The sequence below is a fragment of the Agrilus planipennis genome, unplaced genomic scaffold (assembly GCF_000699045.2).
Source record: "Agrilus planipennis isolate EAB-ADULT unplaced genomic scaffold, Apla_2.0 scaffold15, whole genome shotgun sequence".
NCBI lineage: Eukaryota > Metazoa > Arthropoda > Insecta > Coleoptera > Buprestidae > Agrilus > Agrilus planipennis.
Window position 1 is genome coordinate 2,278,583 of NW_020438871.1, and position 9,121 is coordinate 2,287,703.

A 9,121-nucleotide genomic window follows, 5' to 3' on the forward strand; every position below is an offset into this window, starting at 1 on the left:
AATCAAAATCTGTAATATAAACTAGCTAATTGCAGTATAACATTTTAGAACTACCTTATTGTTATTTTTAAAAAAATTGCACGCAATTAAAGTTTTTCTAGTAATTATATATAGTAATATTAACAAACAGTTTCTGTGGTTTAATTCTCCTATGTCCGAATTATTAATGACCTTGATGTATATTAATTATTCAGAATTTTAAGCTTTTATAAGTTATTAGGTAACTAACTAACATGCCTACGAAATAAACAACTGTTACAAATTTCTTAATGTTTGGACAGTAGATTAAAAATTCATTACGTTGTTACTATATGCTACCAAAAAAAGGGGGTACATTACTTCTTAATCAATTTCTATTTTTGATAAATAAGCATCTATCTCCGTTACTATTATTACTCTATTGCATTTTTATACGCTCATCACAATTCTGTCAAATAAAACTAACACTTTTATGTCAGCATTTTTAACTATACGCATCTTTCTGATAATTGATTAAACTGTTTGTGATTAATATCTATACATTACTTTTATTTCTCTATTTTTTATGTTTTATTAGGGCTTGACCCGTAACTTGATTGATTAATAAGTACATAAAATAACGTATTTTACTGTGGTTACAAATTAATCACTTTTAGCGAGTTAACATATTTTATTTCTGTGCTAATTAAGTTTCGGGAATTTGAAACTTTGTTTTTAAAAACGTTTATTAAAAACTAGAAATTACAATCGACTTCCTTATTAGAAGGATGAAAAGTAACTTACTCTAAAAACTATTCTTTCTTTTCTCTACACATAAAAAATGAAAATACATAATACATATATAAAAAAAATGATGAGGCATTAGATTTAATGCAATACATAGAACATACGAGTAATATAATACTCAATGCTTAGCGTGTGAAATATAGGTGAATATAACTCCTCCCGACGTAGATATGAGCCAAGGTCCATGAGAGCTTGCGAATTTAGATTTAGACTATAATTGTTTCATTCTCTTTTTCCTTTATCTTCTTTAGTTTTGCTAGCGAAGCTTTTTTAAACACATAGAACAGTAACAGTAGCACTATGATGATATACAGGGTGATTGTCCAAACACTGGCCTTATGAATGCTTATATTTGGCACATTTAATTCTTTTATATTCTTCTCTTGTAAACTCAATGCATTTTGTATTTCTCTAATATTATTTAGACCAACAGGTTTGAGTGTAAATAATTCGAAATTGACGGAGAAGTCATTATCATTTTTAAACACAAAATTTAATTTTGGCAGTTCAATATTTTTAAACACTAACTTTGGATGATTATCACTTTTTAGTTCGATGTTCTTTAGCATTATTACACAGTTGATGTCTATTTCCACAATGTACGTTCCTTTTAAAGGGAAATTTTCTTTCAAGTTACCGCACTTACGCGTCGCGATTGTTTCTTCANTAAAGTTTATTTAGCCTATTAATAAACGATTTCTGTGGTTTAAATTTCCTGTTCCCAAATTATTAATGGCCTTCATGTAGGAAATACGATAAATAACGTTAGACCACAGGATAAATAAATTAATTTACACTCGAATTTATCTGATCTGTGGATTTTAGTTATAAAAAAGTTGGAGCATTTCTAAATGGATAGGTAACCAGCTAAAATTTGCAATTAGTTTGTACTTTTATGTACTATGTTATCTTTTGGTTTTCTTTAAATACCTAAATACCTACAGGAACGTAAGAAGTTTTAGTTATAAACGCCTTGTGGAAAAATTGATAAGCACCTTCCATTGGCATAAGAGTGGGAAATTTTCATTTTCATTTGCATATTATTTTCTTTAAAGAATTATATAACAAAAACTTCGTTTATTTTCATTAGCACGTAATTTAAAAACACGAATTTTTTAAAAATACAATACTTTTTGAAGACTTCCAATGCCTACGATAGAAGTAACTGTTAACAAATTACTTAACCTTTGGATAGAAAATTAAAAATTCATTACTTTGTTCTTATTGTTGTTACTTTATGCTTACTAAAAAAAGGAAGTACATTACTTTTATTCTTTATCAATCGCTATTTTTGATTAACAAGCATCTATCTTCTTGACTATTATTGCTTTATTACATTTTTATACTTTCATCACAATCTTCCCAAGTAAAACTAACAGTTTTTTGTCCGCATATTTAACTATAATCATCTTTGACTATCAGAAAACCTATAAAAAATTGCAATGTACAGGACACAAGGTAAAAATGATCACATCACAGAAATATACAATAGTAACTGATAAAACTTCATTTACAATAAGTGTCAGGTAACGTAAAATCATAATTACTTTCATAGATTGCTTATGTACCAAATAAATTTAGATTATTTTAATTAAATCCAAAAATTTAGTTGCTTACAAATTTCGACTCGCACTGTAATATTTCTACCTTTAACTCGACAACAGCGCACTCATTTCGCGCGTTGTTTAAAAGTTGTCTATTGAAGCAAGTTACAAATGTCTAAGAAATTGAAGTTATCTAAAGATATCATTTACTATTTTTAACTGTTACTGTTACATACCAGTTCATTGTCATAAATCTTTTTTCAGCACACTGTCTTCATTCTAATGAAAAAAAAAGCACTTTCATGCTTTCTTTAGAACCATGGGCACAGCTACTTTCCAGGGCAAGAGGACTAATACAACCAATGCTCCAAAATTTCATAATTTAATGGTATCCGGAGTTCTTCTAATGTTCCTGTTAAATGAAATCTTATGAAAAAGTGTTGAGATATGATTAATCAAGAATTAAGTAAATAATGTGCAGGATACATTGTTAAAGTAATGCTGCACCTTTTTCTTTGTTAATTTCAAATAAATACCCTACATATAGAAAATATAGTATGNAATTTAGATTATTTTATTAAAATCCAAAAATTTAGTTGCTTACAAATTTCTAATCGCACTGTAATATTTCTACCTTTAACTCGACAACAGCGCCCTCATTTCGCGCGAAGGTATGATCATAATTTGAATTTAAAATACAAATTGTTTTAAATCCCCTGGCGACTGCTAGTCCTCAAATAGGCAACCCAATTTACTGCAAAGTATTCTGAGAGTCAGGCTGCGGTAGCAATTTTGAATTCCTTTCACTTATCATTAAAGACAAGGCTTTCAAAACCAGGGTTTACAAAATATTAACAATTAAGAAATAAAAACGTTTTTAAATTGGGGGCTGGAAGTGTAAATACATGTTTTCTACGAATTTTTGTGGCAAAATCAGCAAAATGTAGTGGAGCTATAAACATCAACCAAGCCTTTTTAGAAAAAATTTGGTAGACTGAAGTTCGCAATTATCTACAACCCCAACAAAAATGACCTATATAAAATAATCTGACGATATTATGTACATAAGTAGCATATGCTCGTCATCCTAAGCATTATGTTCGAGTACGTCCAAATTGACAATAGGTTAATAACGTATAATTAATATTAATTTAACTGTTATTAAGTATTATTACCTGAATTAGTTGCAGAATGTGACCCTCCGTAGTTCACATGTGTGAAAAACAAAGTAAACGCACAAAGGATCCCAATACAGACATCGCAAGTCGTCATCGCTACAGTCCAAATTAAATTCCCAATCTCTCTCATTTGTTGACCAATCTGTAGAAATGGACAAAAAAAAACAATTACCTCCTTTTAATCAATAATATTTTAAAGAAGACCGCTAAAATAATAGATACATAATGTAGCATTCATGATTAAGCAAATTAAAATTTTAATATTTTGTCATTATCCTTCTTCTTCCGATTCTCAAATTAGACAAAGTAAACGTATAAATAGTTCATATTACCGTTTCCAAAGGAAAATTTAAAATAAATGGTCTGTACCTATATTAAAGTAAATCTGACAATTGAAAGTTACCTGCAGATGTCTAAGAAATTGAGGTTCCTAGTATTTCTGTTTTTTTGCACTATTTGTAATTGATACTGTTACTTACCAGTAAGAAAGTCTTCCTTTAGCAATAACACACTGTTTTCATTTTCAATGCAAAAAAGGCACCTTCAGGCTTCTTCGGGACTTCTGATACTGCTGTGAGTGAAAGAAGGCCGATAGTTCCAACGGTTTTGTAACACATAGCATCCGAAGACTTAATGTTCTTGTAAAATAAAATATAACGAGTATTAATTAATTTATATTAATTACTTTAGCCTCCCTACTAATAAAACGTATATAATACAATATTAAAGTAATGTCAAACTCTTTTCTCTGTTAACACCAAATAAACATATTCTTTTTAATAGTTTTTTAGGGGACTGGTATATTCTGGAGAGGTGATGAATTATAATGGCAATAATACACATAAACAGCTTTTTTTTTTAATAAGCCGTTCTTTAACTACTGTTTATAATAAAATTAGTTGCAATAAATACTGTGTCTAAATTAATAGTTGAAATGTAATATACACAAAAGTTTATCTACATATCTGTCTGTATAAGCAAAAAATATTACGATTCACAAAAAATCTTAAAAACTCACTTAAACTGTAATGTCCATGCAATCCTAGTGATAAACATCAACTGTTGTTAATGACCTGTGGTATGTGTGGACCATTTATCTATGTAACATGCATTGTGTAAAGGATCATATTTTGTCTTCTTGATGGTGTTAACTTCTGTGTAGTTGTGATGATGACTGTTGACAAAAATGATTTAAAGTGTTAAGCAGCATCCCACTACAAATAAATTATAATTACTACCTCAATTAAAGATATGATAACAGAATGCTAACATAATATGGTATACCACCACAATTTTTAATTAGGAAACCAACAAAACGTCAAACATATAATTTAACAAAAAGTACTCACAAATAGTATAAAAATTGAGAATTAATTCTCTTATAGGCTACGAATTGTTTCTCTGTTTTGTAATCATCTTAAAATAACAAAGTAACGTTCAAAAATTAAATTAATAATCGTCAGATTAAAATTTAACATGAATTGTTATGGTACATAGTGCTATAAACCATATATTTATAGGCAAATTAATTCTGTTACTATGAAGACAAGCAAACCAATATTCCTGATTAAAAGATATTTTCAGTATAGAGATTACACATACATATTAGCTGATACTATGTGTTACGAATTGTTTCTTGGTGTTTGGTCTTCAGGAGGGTGTTAATCTGCTTCACTTGTAATTATATATTTTTTTTTAATTTAAAATTATTAACATACATTGGTTATCTAACAGGACGAATCTATAAACAACACCATAATATTACCATAGATAATAGATATACAAAGGGTAAAAATATAATCATAGAATATAATTCTGAAATGTTAAGATGTTCAATTTATCAAACGACCATAGACTACAAAACAACTGCCATGTAGTGTCTAGATGAACAGTACCAGGATTGCTTCTAATAAGTATTTCTAAACGACAAATGAAAACTATGTAACCATCCTTTAAATTGAATTCCAATTAATATTAACATACTGAATTATATTAACATTGTAAAGAAATAAAGATGTTTCAACATAAAATTAGTAGATAATATTCAAAAATTGAAACTGAATAATTAATCAAAATAGATGTATTTAAACTAGTATAATTTGTTTTTTCCTTTTTAATGCATAAGTTAGTTTGTTGCTTACATTTGTTGTAACTGTGGCCAATGGACTAAAAGTAGCAACCTTCATCCGGGTTGGAGATAGGGTTCATTTACGCTATCCAGATTTTGTGTAATACTTCCCCTTTTCTAAATTCTATGTGGATTCAAAGATTAATAATTTATGGTATAAATTTTTTGACAATAAAATAAAATAAAATTAATGTTATGGCCCATGGAGACGACCGCAGATAAGAAATATACATGATCTACTTTATATCTGTTATCCACAGAAGCGACCCACATAAGCACCACATTTAACAAGTAATTCAATAGCAACCAAACGATCATTCCACAGAAACATTACTAATTTCGAAGCGGTTAATAATTGTCATTTAAATCCTCGCGGAAATCATTTATGATAAGAATAAATGTGAAAAGGTAAACTAAATTTATAACTATTCTTCGAAAAATAAAATGAAATAGAACAGTCATGGTAGCGGATACACTACAACAGTTTTCAACAAAAACAAACTGACGTTCGACGATAATGACGCCATTGATGCGCCCTAGGAAAGTGTTCAAATAATAAATTGTGCCATTAACATTAAAATACATGAATTTTCAAAAAATTTTAATATGTTTAACATTTTATGTTTTTGTATCATTAACATTGTATTTTAAAGTGAATCGGTGAATGTTAAGACGGAGCACTTTACCTTCCCCCAAATTCGGATTAATATTTTTATAACTAGTTTTATAATTATTTAAGTAAGATGATTTTTTGGACGTTGAGTGGCGCCAGGAAAAGCAACTTAGGATGTTTAAGTTAACGGCAATAATCGTGACATGATGCGAAAGGGGGTGTGAGTACTTAAGGCCTTATTAGATTACGATGGGAGATTATGTATTATATCAAGCTCTCCAGAATTATATTCCTCATGATGATGAAAGTAATGCTATAGAATTTCAAAAAGATGACGTTTTTGATGTGCAGTCTTCGTTTATTGAAAATGAAAAGCAGCGAAAAGGATGGCTTTGGGCTTACAACAGAAGAACAGAACAAGTAGGTTACATACCAAGTAAGTGTTGTTTGAGAAGTGAAGATAAATTAGTTTTCTGCTATATTTCACTTTTAGTCGAACTGGTTAAGTTGCTGGGATCAAAAGTAAATAACACTATACATCATCCATCAGCACCAGGAGTGGAAGCATCTCATTTAACTTCTACAAGCTGTTCTGGGCAAAAAGGTAAACATTAATTAAACTGGATTTACCATAGTAATATAAATAAACTCAACTAAACCTTTTGTAGTATTTAATAAGGGATTATGCCTTTTAAATTTAGGTTAAGGTATTGTTGACATGAAATTTTTTTTGATTTCAGCAATTGATGTTAGGATTAGCAGTTCAGAGCACCGTTTGAGGGATGTTTATTTTCTAACTCCAATATTATGTATTCATTGTAAGTAAAAATATAATCAAGTATAGACAGTTAAAAGTTCTTTACAGTGATNATAAATTTAGATTATTTTAATTAAATCCAAAAATTTAGTTGCTTACAAATTTCGACTCGCACTGTAATATTTCTACCTTTAACTCGACAACAGCGCACTCATTTCGCGCGATCATAATTTGAATTTAAAATACAAATTGTTTTAAATCCCTTGGCGACTGTTGGTCCTTAGTATAGGCAACCTACTTCACTGCAAAGTATTCTGAACGTCAGGTTGCGGTACCAGTTCTGAATTCTTTTACTTATTAAAGACTCGACTCTCAAAACCAGGATTTAAAAAATATTAACAATCAAGAAATAAACACGTTTTTAAATTGGGGGCTGGAAGTGCAAGTCGATGTTCTCTATGAATTTTTATGGCAAAATCAGCAAAATGTAGTGGAGCTATAAACGCCAACCAAGCCTTTTTAAAAAAAATTTGGTAGACTGAAGTTGGCAATTATTTACAACCCCAACTAAATGAATGGACAATCTAACGGTATTTATACAAGGAAGCAACACATGCTCGTCCTCCTGTGCATTATGTTCCAGGATGTTTTTTGAAATATGTATTATTACCTGAATAAGTTGTAGAATGTAACATTCCATGGTCCAGATGTATAGAAAGTAAACCAAACTGAAAAAGGATACCAGTGCAGACATACCATGTCGTCATCACTAGGATCAAAATTAACATCCCAAACTCTCTTATTTGTTAGTCAATCTGTAGAAACAGATAAAAAAATAATTAAACACTTTTAAACAATATTTTAAAGATGACTGCTTAAAAAATATATAATATAGTTTATACCACTGTTAAAAAAAAAACTAAAATAAATACTCTATCCCTTATATTAAGCTAACATTCATACTGCCAGAAAGGACAGTTCCACATTAATTCTAAGAAATTGACTTAGAACTACATCTACTATTTTTAATTGTTACTTACCAATTCATGTCACAAATCCTTCTTTTAACAATAACACACTGCATCCGTTCCCAATACAAAAAAGGCACCTTCACCTTTTCCTGAGGACTAAAGAGAAACCAATGTTTCATAATATGTTACATTAAAGAGTAGAATTTTAAGCTACATTTTGGAATAACCATGCAAACAAGTATTGCTATTAATTTTAGTATTTTTATTTTCTCCAGGGGACACATAGTATGTTAGTATTGATTATTCAATTATACTTATCTAATATTAAAATTACGTATTACAGTTTTTAGTAACTGGCCAATAAGTTATAAACAAATTATCCAATTTTCAAATATTACTTATTTAGGGAAGAACGTCCAAATATTCAGAAACACAAATTTTATTACAAACAAAATCGTGTGAAAATTTTATAGATTACTAAGGCATTAGTAACCAATACCTTTCAATTTTAGTCTGAAATAATTAAAAAAAGGTATACATTCTTACCGTAATAAACTGCAAAACTGCACAAAGGTAATGCAAATAGAACTTCACCATTGCACACCATTCCAACTGTCAATATTGTAGCAGTATAAGGATAAACATCAACACGCTTTCAATTACCGGTTAATCTGTGGAACAAAACAAGAAAAAACAAATTAACTATACCATTAAATAAAAAGGACACGAAATTACATTAAAACGCATACAAAAGTTAACAAGAAAATAACAAAATTTTAAAAGTATTATATACAATTACCATATATCTCTAATCTTTGGTTAACGTATAATGACCCTTTGTGTATCTATTATCTATGTATAATGACCATGTAATGACTATCTAATGACAACACCGAAATGGTAAATAGTGTTTACATTATAGTCCAATGGTGAAACGATATTTTTTTTGTATAAGTTCAAGCATTCTTTTAATGTTTTATACTGTTTTACTGAAAACAAATTAAACAGTTTAATTTTCTAATATTATCAATAATGTTTTATAAGTGCCTAATATCAGCTAATATCAATTCGTGGTAGTTGGCTAAATTGTACATTTTATAAAAACCACAAAAATGTGACAGAAACTATGGACGGACAGAAATAAGAACAAGAAGAAAATATCTGT

General features: G+C 29.1%; 2 long non-coding RNA genes across 2 annotated transcripts; both read right to left on the minus strand.

The window, feature by feature from the left end:
• Window positions 1-2,041: 2,041 nt before the first annotated feature.
• On the minus strand, window positions 2,042-5,070 carry LOC108737599. The gene is made up of 5 exons (XR_003231668.1): window positions 4,837-5,070; window positions 4,506-4,661; window positions 3,967-4,125; window positions 3,485-3,629; window positions 2,042-2,192 (listed from the first exon to the last, which is right to left on the minus strand). It is a non-coding gene; the product is annotated as an uncharacterized LOC108737599 (long non-coding RNA).
• A 2,352-nt stretch (window positions 5,071-7,422) lies between these two features.
• Window positions 7,423-8,798, minus strand: LOC112905266. The gene is made up of 4 exons (XR_003231669.1): window positions 8,756-8,798; window positions 8,503-8,627; window positions 8,026-8,112; window positions 7,423-7,800 (listed from the first exon to the last, which is right to left on the minus strand). It is a non-coding gene; the product is annotated as an uncharacterized LOC112905266 (long non-coding RNA).
• Between the last annotated feature and the right edge of the window lie 323 nt (window positions 8,799-9,121).